Source organism: Camelus ferus, chromosome 4 (genome assembly GCF_009834535.1).
Source record: "Camelus ferus isolate YT-003-E chromosome 4, BCGSAC_Cfer_1.0, whole genome shotgun sequence".
In the NCBI taxonomy this organism is placed as follows: domain Eukaryota; kingdom Metazoa; phylum Chordata; class Mammalia; order Artiodactyla; family Camelidae; genus Camelus; species Camelus ferus.
In genome coordinates, this window is record NC_045699.1 from 74,014,063 (window position 1) to 74,024,938 (window position 10,876).

At 61.4% G+C, this 10,876-nt stretch overlaps 1 long non-coding RNA gene across 3 annotated transcripts; it reads right to left on the reverse strand.

The window, feature by feature from the left end:
- Positions 1-5,744: 5,744 nt before the first annotated feature.
- LOC116662999 lies at positions 5,745-8,879 on the reverse strand. Of its 3 annotated transcripts, none has more exons than XR_004319005.1 (4): positions 8,715-8,879; positions 8,283-8,490; positions 6,270-6,540; positions 5,745-6,169 (listed from the first exon to the last, which is right to left on the reverse strand). It is a non-coding gene; the product is annotated as an uncharacterized LOC116662999 (long non-coding RNA). The 3 variants fall into 3 exon arrangements; XR_004319007.1 differs by having other exon boundaries at positions 8,243-8,490; XR_004319006.1 differs by having other exon boundaries at positions 7,498-8,490.
- Positions 8,880-10,876: the final 1,997 nt, after the last annotated feature.

A 10,876-nucleotide genomic window follows, 5' to 3' on the forward strand; every position in this document is an offset into this window, starting at 1 on the left:
CTGAGATTGTGGGGAACAGGGGCTGGTTGCTTCGCTCCAGCTTCATGACCTGCTCTGAGCTTCTGGTGACATGAGTTTCTGGCTTCAGCCCAGAGGGTTTCCTGGAGGGGCCTCAGGGTGGGCAGGGGATGCAGGGAGAGGCTGGTCCACCTTCCCCTGCCTCGTATCTGGGAGCCAGGGAGGTCTGCACTCCCAGGCGTGGGGCTGGTGGCCCAGACCTTGTGAGGATGGGCAGGGAGTGTGGTCAGTGGGTGTGGCTGTAGGGCCTGGACCCAGCCTGGCTCTTTCCTGCCTCTCAGACCCTGGAGCTCACTCAGGCTCCAACTGCTGCTGCAGATGCCAGGGCCTGAGCTGGGGAGGCCATCTCGGAGCCGGGGGCCCCTCAGGAGGCACAGAACAGCCTGGTGGAGGGTGGGAGCTGGGGACGTGGCGCCTGCAGCCTCGCTGGCCGGCTGGACTGTGGGAGGCCCGGCAGGGTGACTCACTGAGGCTCAGAGTTGAGCAGGACGGGGCCCAGCTGTTCGCAGAGCCGCGGGGATGTCCCTGTGTTACTGCAAACTGAGCAGGGAGGGGGAAGGGGAGGCGTTTCCGCCGGCTGACATCCCTGGGAAAGGCTGTTGCAGGCCGCGGGCTGGTGGTGGCGTGGCCCAGCCAGGGGCATGGCCATCCCTGTGTCCAGCCTGCACTGCCGGGGCCTGAGGAGTTTCCGGGGACGAGCCTTTGGGTCTTGGGGACACAGCAGAGCTGGTCTCCTAGTTGAGTCTGCGTAGCTGGACTTTGCTGTCCCTTCAACACAGTGGCCTGGGATGGGGAAACCGCGGCTCCCAGAAAGCACGCAACAGGCCCAAGTCCCCGTAGACACCGGGATCGGAACCCAGCGTTTTTCAAGTCTGGACCACTGAGGCCTGTGCGAACTGCGGCCCAGCCCAGGTGGCAAATGCCTGGCACTGACCCAGCGCCCCCTCCAGACACGCCAGTTAGGGGCTTCCTCCCGCCTAGCAAGGAGCAGCCCCCAGCCCCTGGCAGGTACTTCTACCCGGTCAAAGCTGGTGGCCACGTGACATCTGGGCCAGACTTGAGCGTTCCGTCTCTAGTCCTCCAGGGAGGCGGGCACCCCACTCCCTACTCCCCACACTGAGCAGTTGATGCCCAGCCTGGACCCTAGGTCTGAGACGGCCCTTCCCACCTCCCAGCTCCTGCTCGGAGCCTTGCCCATAGTGCCGCCCCTCGGCCCCTCTCTGCCGCTCCCTCCTTCCTTGCTCAGCCTCTTGTGACTCCAGACTCACAGTTGCCTCCTCCGATCTCTGCCTCCGTCACCCCGTGGCCTTCTCCCCGTCTGGGTCCCTCCTCCTCCTGTAAGGACACCGGTCATTGGGTGGGGGCCGCCCTAGCCCAGGGCGAGTTCCTCTCCATCATTAGCTAACCACACCTGCAAAGACTCTGTTTCCCAATAGGGTCACATTCTGAGGTTCTGGGTGGACGTGAATTTGGGGGGACACTATTCACCCCGCTTTCTGATGCAGACGCAGAGTTCATCAGACAACGCAGGCAGCACAGAGCCCTTGGCTTCCTCGTTCCTTGCGCCCTGGACCTGCAGGCATGTGAGTCCCCGCTGGCTGGACTGTAACACAAGACTTCGTCCCCTGCACACATTCAGGGCTCACTCGACTCTCCCTCTTTCCGTGGTCCCCTGCTCCCCCTGCACGCAGGCCTTCTGCCTGGAATCACGCGAGGAGATGCCTGGAATTCAGCCTCGCGTTCCCAGCAGGGACAGTCTGTTGCTGTTGAATTCTCTCAGGTTTTATTGTCCTGAAAACATCTTTATTTTGCCCCCAGTCCTGGGGAGCCTGCTGGCCAGGCATTTTCTTTCAGCTCATTGAAGATGGCCTTTCACGGGCTTCTGGTTTGGTCTTCACTCCGCCTTCCGCAAGCCAGCTGTCAGTGTGACTCTTTAGAGGGTGATGTCTCCTTCCACAGCTGTTTTCAAACGCAGGTGACCCTTAAACCGACCCCCGTGCTGTTGAAAATGCACGGGTAACTTCTGACTCCCTCAGATCTGAGCCGCTCATAACCCAGTGCTGACCGGATCGTGCTGACAACGTGAAGGGTTGATGACACGTGTTTTGTGTTTTATTGGTAGTTTTACAATAAAGCAAGCCAGAGAACAGAAAATGTTAGGGCAGTTGTAAGGAAGAGGAGATACGTTCGGAGTCCCGGGCTGTGCGCCCGCTGACGAGGCGAGCTGCCCGCCGGGGCCGGCGGCCACCGCCCGCGGGACACAGCGAGCCGCGCCCGGTGTCGGCCGCCGAGGGACGATGCCGCTCATGCGAGGACAGACAGGTATCTGCTCGCACTTGATGTGTTCGTGACGTGCGTAACTTTTTCTTAATATTTTTTGGTATTTCCAGGCAGTGTACTTTGTCTGCAAGTTTTCTCATATTATTGCAAATATCCGAAAAAATTTTCCCGATATATTTATTGAGAAAAACCTGTGTGTAAGTGGATCCGCTCAGTTCAAACCTGTGTTGTTCAGGGGTCACCTGTCCTCCTTCTCTCTGCAGCTTCACTAAGACGAGCCCAGGGACACAGGCCTTTCTGTTAGCCCTGCCTGGGCTTCCCTGGCTTTTCGGGTGGTTCTGTCCCTTCGGGCCATGCCTGTCCCTGCGTGGCAGGCCTGCACCGCCTCTGGCCTGGCCTGCGCCGCCGCGTTGGGTCTTGTGCGGCGTGCGCATTGGCTCTGTATTTTCACAGTAAAGCTCCTTCAGTTGGATTGAATTTTCTATGGAAACAGAAATTCAATAAGAAATTTTAATTATCGTCTTTTTCATTGCCAGCTTTCTATTTGGTTTTACGCTATCTGTTCCTTTGTAATAGTTCCCAGTGGATTTTCCATCTGGCTCTGATTTCTTTAAGCTTGACAGAGACATGGCTGTTTCAGAACACGTCAGACTTTTCCAGTATCTGAGGCTGGTGGATCTGTTTCCTCTCCTGTCCCTCACTCTTGGCGTTTTGTTCCTTTTGTACTTCTACCGAGACTGCTTGTTGTTAGTAAATAATTTGTGGAATTCCTTTGAGGTCGTAGATGAAGGTGAACTTTTGAGAGGAGGGTCTGCCTTGGTCCCTCTGGGTCCTCCAGCACAGAGCCAGGGTCACTTTGATCTAAGTTCCCTGACGAGGCTCCTTTGAGTCACTGGGAGGCGTGGGTCTGCATGGCGGTCCCAGCTCCCAGGACAGCCCCACCGCCAGCCCCAGCCCCGCGCTCCGCCCCGAGATGGCTCCCCGGTGACCCAGGGGGGCTGTTGGTGGGTCTCCTTCTGCTTCACTTGACTCCTGGGGGCCACCCCGATGAGCAGGGCTGTGCGGGCGTCTCTGTGTCCTGCGTGAGATGTTGACGCCCAAGGTCCACTTGGTTTTCCTGCAAACTTTTGATTAAGAGCACGTGCAGGCTCCACTCCCGCCTGCGGGCTGCTCCTGTCAACTGTGGCCTCCTTATTCCCATGACCTTGCTATGTCTTTGCTTTAAATTTTTTAAGCACTTTTGTTCCTCGGTGAGAGACTGCCTCGTTAATCTACCCTGTCCTTTTACCAGAGATGTAAGCGAGGGGGTTCTCCCACATCCCCGGTCTCCTTAGCCGTCCACCCACCCCGGACGCTTGGGTTTTCTCCATGTCTGGGCAATCAACGCCGCAGTGACCGCGGGGTGCGGACAGCGCTTTGAGGTAGGGGTTTCATTTCCTTTGGGTAAACACCCAGAGGAGGGGTTGCTGGGTGACTTGGTAGCTCTGTGTTAAACTTTTCGAGGAATGTCGTGCAATTTCCCATCGTGGCTGTGCCCGTTTACATTCCACCAGCAAAGGGGCTCCCTTCCCTCCACGTCCTCGCCGACACCGGTTACCTCTTCTCTTCCAGTGGCGGCCATTCTCGCAGGGCTGGCGGTGCCTCGCGGTGGTTCGATTCGCATCCTCTGATGGCTGGTGGTGCTGAGCACCGTGTCGCGTGCCTGTTGGCCACCTGCACGTGTCTTTGGAAAAACGTCTATTCAATTCCTTGGCCAATTTTTAAAGCAATTTGTTGTTTTTTGTTACTGAGTTGTGTGGTTCCTCATACAGCGCAGATCTTACCTCTTTATCAGATACGTGATGTGCACACTCTGCGCGCCGGCCCCGCAGGCTGCCTCCCCGCTGTGTGGAGGGCCCCCTTTGTTTGCTGTGCTCAGGATCTTAGTCTGAGGTAGTTCTACGCGCTCACTTGTGCCTCTGTCGCCTTTGCTTCGAGTGTCACATCCAAAACCGATGCCAGGGTTGCTGTCTTGAATCAGCGTCTTCCAAACGCCTGTGAATGTTGCTGTGTTGGCCTCTTCCCGTGATCATGTGGACTTCGTGGCATCCCAAAGGCGGAGTCCTTTCCAGAAGGCTTTCACTTTACTTTGCCCAGGCCCATCAGAGGAACCACTATCTAAGGCAGCTGGACTCGTACAGAATACGTTTCTGGAGTAACAAGACTTGAAATGACGTCTGAGCCCGGGCTGCGGGACGGGCACCGTCAGCGGGGAAACCGCGTCCGTGGCGCCGTCCGTCCCGTCAGAGCGCCCGGGGGCCCAGGTGCGTCAAGGGCCGGGGTGCTTTGAAGGGAAGCTGTTTCCCGGCAGCGGGCGCGCAGCGTCAGGAGCCCGCGGCGTCCGCAGACGCGCGGCCCCCGGCGTCGGCCCGCCCGCGGGCACGGGCAGAGCGGCCCCGGCGCCCCCTGAAGGGCCTGGGGGGGGGGTGTCAGGGAACGGCCGGCGGGCCCTGGCTCCAGCCCGGTCGCCAGCTGCGTGAGCCCCTGCCGGGACGGCCACCCGCCCGTGGAGCCGGGAGCCGGGCACTGGCTCCTCTCCGGACAGCGAGGCCCCGGGCGGCGGCCCCTTCCAGCAGACGGCGGCCCCGTCCGCCCCGAAAGCCTGCGTTCAGCGTAGCCCCTTCGTGAACGGCCGCGCCCCACCTCGTGCATGACTCGCCGGTCACCCCGGCCTTGGCGGCTGCGAGCCGGCGTCTGTCCTTCGGCCTCGGGCGCCGGCCTCCGCCGGCCTCACGCGTCCCCGGGGCTTCCTCGCCGCCGCAGGATGGAGGGAGCCAGGGCCCCGCTCCGGGCGCGGCCTTGGCCGACGGGGGGGGGGGGGGGGGGGCGTGAGGCCGGCCTGGTCTTCGCTGCAGACCACGCAGGCTTCCCCCGGGTCAGCAACAGGGCCGTTTCCCTTCGCATCACTCGTGTGTGCACGGGGGCGGCGCGTTTGATTTCCCTCAAGGACCTTCCCTTTGCCTTCACAGCTGGGCTGACTATTTGGTGCGAACGGCCGAGTTTTGGGCCGACCTTGACTTTCGACGCGCCTTCCTCACGAAGCGTCATCATTTCTAGCTGCGGATGGAAAGTGAGAGACTCCTCCCTCACGTGCGGACCTGGAGGCCACGCAGGGCTATCAGTGGGCCTGATTCCCCGCTGCCGAGTCTCGGGGCCGAGGGGCCCGGGGAGAGCGAGGGAGGCGGGGAGCGGCCCTCGGCGGAGCACGCAGACCGCACTCGAGGTTTACGGGTTAAGGTCGCCGTCTTACGTGGGCGAGGTTCGCGGCACCCAGGACAATGACAGTAGCAACCGACTCAGTGGTAACGAAAAATTTGAAATATTGCGAGAATAACCAACATGTGACGCAGGGACACAGAGTGAACCGACGCTGTTGGGAAAATGGCGCCGACAGACCCGCTCGAGGCGAGGTTGCCACAACCTTTACTTTGCAACAATTGGGGTACAAAGCACAATAGAGGGGGGCACCATAGAACGAGGTCTGCCGGGTCGAAAGGACCACCCTTTCTCTACTGTGTGTTCTTGGCTCCTTTGTTGTAAGCTAACACACCGTGTGTATGTGGGTTTATCTGGGGCTCTCTGTTCTGGTCCCTTGGTCTGTGTGTCTGTTTTTCTGCCAGCGCCACACTGTTTGGATGACTATAGGTTAGTAACATAGTTTAAACTCAGGACGTGTGGTGCCTCCAGGTTTGCTCTTTCTCATGATTGCTTCTGCTGTCTGGTTCCATGCAAATGCAGACTGCTCGTTCTCTTCCTGCGCAGAGTGCCGTTGGACTTGCACCGAGTCTGCAGGGGGCGTTGCGTAGTAGCGGCATTTTAACGACATTCATCCCTGTAACCCACCAGTACGGAACACCTTTCCATTTATTTGTATCTTTTTCAGTGTCAAGAAAAATAATTAAAACTTTAAAATAAGGAAGACAAAAAGCTACCCCTCTGAGTCACCCTGGGGCGTTATTTGAGGCCCCGCGAGGAATGTTCTCGTCTGGAGCCTGTGCTGCGCTCAGACTCTGCTGTCACTGCTGAGGAGGAGCGCGGGCTGTGTGCAGCCGTGTTGACTTGCAGGGGCGCGTCTGGCAGAAGGCAGCCCGGAGGTCACAGTCCTCTGGCCCGCAGGGCCCTGGCTCGTGTCACCTCTCGCTCACCTGTCCCACCGCTCGGGCTGCTGCCCTCCTCTGGTTCCCGGGCCACTGAGCTAGTGCACTGGGGGTGCAGATTCGTGTTACATTTGTATGACAGCCTTGCTCTTAATTTTCCGAAAATTATACTCTGACAGCCTCAAAGCAGCCTGCAGCTGTGCTCCGTGTCCTGACCACGTGCCAGCATTCGGTCTGGAGTCACACCAGAGCCCTGGCCATCCGTGTGCCCCTCTGCATTCAGCGCCCCCCACCCTGTCACGTGGGACCCCGTATACCGTTGGTCTAAGGTTCTTCTGAGGACCAAACAAGACGCCACCAAGCCCTGCGGTAACAAGTACAACCGTGAGAACAAGAGGAAGGCAAGGTCCCTGAAGTCTCCCCTGACAACAGGGGGGCCCATCTAAGCTGGGGTGGGCGTCAGACGGGCGTCTCCCCGCCCACTGCCTGCTGGAGCCTTCCGTGAGGGGGTCCTCAGAGCTCCCGGGTCCAGGCCCGGGCCCCTGGCTGGCAGGAAGGGCTCTTTTGTCATTATTTAAACAGCTTTAGGAGATGTAATGGACACGCCACACGGGTCCCCCATCTAAGGGGTCAGGGGCGTGAGTGTGGTCACAGCTGTGTGCAGACGTCACCACTCTCGATTTCAGGACATGTTCGTCACCTGGAGGCGAATCAGCACTTTAAGCTGTGACCCCCACCCCCCACCTGCTTCTACTCCAGGGGAATGAGGCCGTCTAAGGAGCCGTCTTCCGGTGGGGGGGGGCTGCAGGGAGGGGCCGCCGACCCTCACCACGCACGTGGACAGCCGGCGGCCTTTCATTTATCTGGCTGGCATTTGCCAAGCGCCGACCATGTGCTTGGCGCCGTCTTGTGAGTTGGGAGGTGCCCGTGAACAAGGCACATGGTGCCCACCCAGCCTCGAGGCCCGGCCCGCAGGGAGCAGGTCAGACTCAGGGGCCGAGGACCATGACAAGGCTGCTGTCCTGCTGTGCCTGGTCACCCTGGGCCCACCCGGTGGACGCACCTCCTGAGGCGGGTCCTGGCCTGGACGAGGTGCCGTCTGTTTCTACTTAGCTGCCGCCCGGGCCAAGGTGATGTCATTGGAGCGCTCGGCCTGGGGGGAGCTGGCGGCTGGCCACCGTGACAGCTCGACCAGGAACCCCTGCTGCTGAGGAGGGGCCCCGGCCGCCCAGGCCCTGGTGGGGACCGAGGCCTGGACCACTGAACCCTGGCCAGAGCTGACGGGCAGGGTGCGGGCAGGCCGGGGCCAGGGGAGTGAGTGTAGAGGGGCACCGTCCTGGTGGGAAGAGGGGCTAGGACGCTGCCCCTGGGCTGGGAGTGGGGCCGGGAAGAGGGGTGGCGGCTGCTTCCCCAGCCGCCCTGCTGCTGCTCACGCCGCTGATGGGCCGTCAGCTGGACAGGCCGGCTGGGCTCCCTGAGCTGAGGCCCAGGACCAGCCGTGGGGGTTTATCCTCCTGCTGCCGTGACTGCAGGGCAGGGTGGGGCCGGCGGGACTGCCAAGGGGCTTAGGTGGGGCCACACGTTCTTGCAGGCAGGCGGGGGGCCTGAGGTACCCAGTGGCCTGGGATCTCCCACTTGGGCCCCGACTCCAGGGCTGTGAGCTGACAGTTGGTGACCAGCCCACCCCGTGCCAGGCTCAGGGTCAGCCCAGGAAAGCGGGCCATCACACCAAAGCCTCCCAGTGTCCCTGCCCCCGTTTTACAGTTGAGGGAACTGAGGCTCAGTGCAGAGCAGAGGCGGAAACTCACGTCCAGCTGACACCAAAGCCACGCGCCTGGCTCTGCCCACCTGCTGTTACTGCTCAGGATAAGGGGCCCTGGTCGAGGGCCCTCACACGTGCCCCTCCGCACTGTGTGGCCTTGGGGACAAGCATCCCCTGAGCTGCAGTCGCCCCTCCTTACAAGGCCCGGGGGCAGAGGGTGGGTGACAGCTTCCTGGCGGCTCGTTAAGAGGGTCGGGTGAGATGACAGATGTCCTAGGGACCACATTTGAAGAGCTGGGGGAGGATAGGGCGGGAAGGCTGAGCCCCCGAGGGTGACGGTGTCCCCTGATGAGCAACAGGTCTGGGAGAGGTGTCCGTGGGATGTCCCGTGGCCCGGCTTGAGGGGGATGTGACACTGGGGCAGGAGGTAGCCCACCTCCCGGGCCCCCCGGGCCTGCGCAGGGCCTTCCCCGGGAAGTCCTCCCTCCCTCCCACCCGCCCCCGCCCCTGCCCCTGACCTGCAGCACCTTTACTGACGTTCCTGCCCAGTGTCCGTGGCCTCTCCCTGGGCCCGCGTGCCCCTCCGCAGGGCTTCCTGCGGAGAACAGCGTAGCTCAGTGTGGCCGTAGCCAAGGGCCTCGTGGGCGTCCGGCTGGGGCGTTCCCGGGTGTCATTTTCCTCGTCCCCCGGCCCTGTGTCTCAGCTGCAGAGGCTGCACTGGGGGCAAGGGGAGTGGTTTCGGTCAGAGCCCCTCTTGCCCCACCCACGTCACGTCAGGAAACAGTGCAGCCTCCAAGGGGCGGGAGGTTTATTTGCTGGACTGTCTGAGGACTCAAGCCTGGGCGGGGGCCTCTCAGATGGCCCTGAGGGGCCGCTCCGAAGAGGTCGGGGAGGAGCCAGGACACATAGGCGTTTTTGCAACAACGACCAGGGAGTCAGAACATGAGCAGATGACTGTTAATTAAAGAAAATCAGCTATCTCCAGTTAAGGAGTTTAGCGCTTGTCTACATATGGGAAGGTGCAAGAATCTGGAACTCACTCCTCTGACCTGCACCTGCGCTGTCCAGGCCAGCGGCCTGCCTTTTCCATCCCGGGTCCCCTCTGGGCGTGCCGTTGGGGGCGGCTGCAGAGGCTGGGGGCCTTGTCTCCATCCTGAGTCCCCTCTGCATGTGCTGTTGGGGGCAGCTGCAGAGGCTGGGGGCCTTGTCTCCATCCCAGGTCCCCTCTGGGTGTGCCATTGGAGGCAGCTGCAGAGGCTGAGGGCCTTGTCTCCATCCTGAGTCCCCTCTGCATGTGCCACTGGGGGCAGCTGCAGAAGCTGGGGGCTTTGTCTCCACCCCAAGTCCCCTCTGCGTGCGCCGTTGGGGGCGGCTGCAGAGGCTGGGGGCCTTGTCTCCATCCTGAGTCCCCTCCGCTTACCTTCGGGGCTGCGTTCGTGGCTGGTGGCTGGTGGCTGCAGCGCCCATTGCTCACTGATGTGATAGGCAATATATTTTTCATTACGGGGCCTTTCTAAACTGGCAGATTCCCTCCACACACCCTTGCCAGGTCCCCTGCTGTGCCGGGAACGAGAGGGGCCGGCTCACACCGTCCCGAGCCCCCGGGTGCTGTCGAGGGGTGGGCGGCTACCCTGTCGCAGCTCTGCCGGAGCACCCAGGCCCGCAGCCCCGTGCCCTCAGGGCCGCCAGCCCCGCTTGGTGCGGCTGCTTGCGGAGTGTCCTCACTGCCTTCGTTGATGCCCCAGCGCACTGGGCCTTTGGCAGAGAGAGGTTGGATGTGGTCTGGGACTGGGGGAGAGGGCTGGGGGTTCCTCCTCTGCCTCCTGAGCACTCCTGCTGGACAGTGTGCAGCTGTGACGTGACCAAGTCGCTGGTATTGGTGAGAGGGTCAGGAGCCATCTCCATCTCCAAGGCCTCTCCTGTTCCCACCCCTCTCCCAGGGAGCCTCCTCCTCCAGGGAGCCAGCCTGGGTTCAGATGTGCTGCAGGAGAAGGCAGAGCCGGAGCCTCTCGCCCGCCACCTCTCACCGCCAAGCTGCAGAGACCCACACCCCAAGACCAGCTGGCAACCCTGAGCCACACATGAGGACAGTGGCCGTGTTGGAATCCTGGCCTCGACACGCAGCCAGGATGACTTAGATGTCTCCACTCAGTGTTCGGCAAAGGTGCCTGTATGGGGAGCAAAGCCAGAAGGACAGTGGCCTGGGTGTCGGGCGCAGGGAGAAGGGCCGCTGCTGTCTGGCCTCCGGGGTGTCCGATGGCGTAGCCGGGGCGGTGGGAAGGCGGGGGGCGGGGCGGCCCTCCGAGTCTCCTGGATGCTGGTCTGGCTGCTGCCTCTGGCCTGGGTCAGTGCGTATTACATAGAGTCCACCCACAGAGCCAAGGGGACCAAACTTTTGTGTGTAACCCAGGGAAACCGAGACTCCACGGCTGCCAGCGAGGGGCCCCGGAGCCCGGGAGCTGCGAGTCGGTGGTGTCGTGGAAAGAGGTCCTCGGCTGCCAAAACTCAGAGAGAGCTGGACCACTGGGCCGATGCTCCCCAGAAACCCTCGGTCATCCTTATCAAGCACGAATTCTCAGGAGTGTCACAGGTTGGAAAGAGCCCAGACTTCACCCTCTCAAGTCAGGTATTTTCTTAGTGGAAATCTGGCCTCATTCCACGAGGCTCTGAGGCTGCGCCC